We start from the raw sequence: 2719 nt of genomic DNA, 5'->3' as shown, positions 1-2719 counted from the left end.
AACTATTATAAATGCATCATAAATACTAAAAATTACCAACAGAAATTGATCAGATATAAAGAAGTGCAAAACGCAGCAAAGGAAAAAATTGGAAATGAACTCATTCTGAAAAGTGACGAAGTTGTTGAGATCAAGAAAAAAGTTAAAAGTGGCAAAAGAGAAACAATAGATTACTTGTTTAGTTCCAAAGGTTTAAGACCATCGACCATCGAAGAAATCAGGACCAGCAGCTTGACCAAACAAATTGTCGCTATTGTTTCTTCTTTCCACAAAGCGGCGATTTCAAAAAACATCATTTCTGCATTTTATATCTGTGGGTTTGTTAAAACACAAATTGCGTCAGACAAGGAAACAACAAAGGATGAACATGAGTACAGAATGTATTATAAAAAGGAACATGCGCGCCATATTAGAGAATTCATGAATGAACCATATTCAGTGGTAACAGAACATTTTACAGGTCGTCTTTCGGTTCAAATCCAAGATGTGGAGAACCGTTATGAAAAGAGAATCAGTGGGAACAACTTAAATTAATTGTGTGGTTATTTTAGATGGTTTTATTGATCATTTTAAACTATAAATAATAAGTTAATAACTAATACTTATTAATATTGTATTTTTGTTTGATGTAAGAAATACACATTTAACCATCGAAGTGTTCTTAACATTCTATTACTTCGGTGAGTATTCAAGAAAATTCATCAGAAAAATCATTTTTCAAAGTGAATCTTTTGTGTAAATAAATTGTTTTAAAAGCCGTACGACAATTTTATGGTGGTCGACCATTTTGTGATGCACTTTAATATATAATTTATCAAATTTTAATTTATAGCAAAAAATGGGTATAAAAAACTTTAAAATGAACAATTTACACTCATTAAAACTTGAACATTGAAACGTTTGTTTATTATAATATTTTACATTGATATTATTATGAATTTGTTTTTAAAATGGTTATATTTAACACACAAACAAGCTTTATTTAGCATTTCCAAAAAATATAATTGAATTTGACTTATGAGTATTATAAATATTGAGAAATATATTTTGATCAAAAATAAACATTACAGTAGGGAAAATGAACCTTAGCCCAGTAAATGTACGTTAGCCCAAAGAAATTCCTATTTTTAAAAAAACATGGGTTTTTACTAAAAAACAAATATTTTAAAAAAATGACTTTTATTTAGGTATAGTTTATTATTTTAATATAACAATAGAAAATAATTAGTTTTTCTTTGGGCTAATGTCTAATGGCCCAACTGTAATAATGTGAATAATCATTTCAAAAACAATTGAATAATTTAATAATAAAAATTGAAAAAATAAATTATTTTTAACGAAACATTTTAATTTTATAATCTTATATCAATTTTATCATTACTTTTATCGAATACAAGTTATCCACGATATAATTCAAATTGTTGTTATATATCAATATACTTTTCCCCATTTATGTATTTTTGGCCTAGTTTTCTAGTATTAAGATTTAAATTTATATATAATAAATAACTAAAATTACAATACCTCAAAACTAATAAGAAGTTAATATCATTGTTTTTATCTTTTAACTCTCAAACATATGAATAGTGCTTTTTCACATTTTCTTAAAATTTTGTCTTAAAACTTATTTAAATAATCTTGGAAAATTATTAGGTATATATTCAAAAAATATCAATAGTTTATAATTATATTTTTTTACAATTACCGATGCTTGTTGTTTTTCGCAACAGTTGATTGAATATATATTATGATTTTATATCAATTTAGTTGTTTATTTATATAAAATAATATATGTTTATTATTGCCTATTGAAACACTTTAACGTGTTAAAAATCTATTTATTTTTTTGTTTTTGATGAAAATTATTAATCTTAAAGTTTTAGTTTGATGATACATGTTTACACATTTAAAATTTGCCACTTTTTTATTTTATTAGCTGTTTTTAAACATAGGTGTAGAAATTAACAGTGATACCTTATACATCAACTGTTGTTGTCAAATTTTTTTGAATTAATATTTAATAAATGCCTTCATTTAAGTTTATCACAAACATTATGGTTTTGTTAAAATACATGTATTTACTATTGTGTGTTGTTATATAAACAATAATACAACAGTTAACAAAAAATAATTGGATATAATAACTCGCTTTGATGCAATTATCAACAAAAAGCTGTTCGATGAAAAACGAGGACATCAAAGTAGTTACACAAATAAACAAATAAAAATGTTCAAATTTGAATTTTCATGGTTTCAACAAAATGTTCAATTATTTAGACACAAATTGCAATCATTATTTAAAAATAACAATGTCATAAACAATAATTTTCAACTGGGAATTATATTTAATAATCGTATTTGTATTAACAATATTGTATATGTGTTATTAATTAATATAAATGTTAAAACGTGTTGATAACTTTGTTTTGTGAATTATTAAAAACACCATTTTTAAGGGTTAAAAATATATAAAATATTATATACATTAAAAATTATAAAAATATTAACAAACTGTCAATTATTTGTGGTGATATTTGACTAATAATTATAATATAGTAATTATTCATATTTTGAATAATAAATTCAATTATTCATCAAGCCATTAATCAAACTGACAACTTCTCCAATATCAATTCTTTTGATTGGATTAATACACCAACATTTTTGAATCACATCAAATTGTTCGTCAGACATCAAACTTTGTTTTTTGAGTCGTTTA

This window comes from Entamoeba invadens (genome assembly GCF_000330505.1).
Source record: "Entamoeba invadens IP1 unplaced genomic scaffold scaff_1105074726213, whole genome shotgun sequence".
NCBI classification, from domain to species: Eukaryota; Evosea; order Mastigamoebida; family Endamoebidae; genus Entamoeba; species Entamoeba invadens.
Note: the sequence above shows the minus strand (reverse complement) of the source record.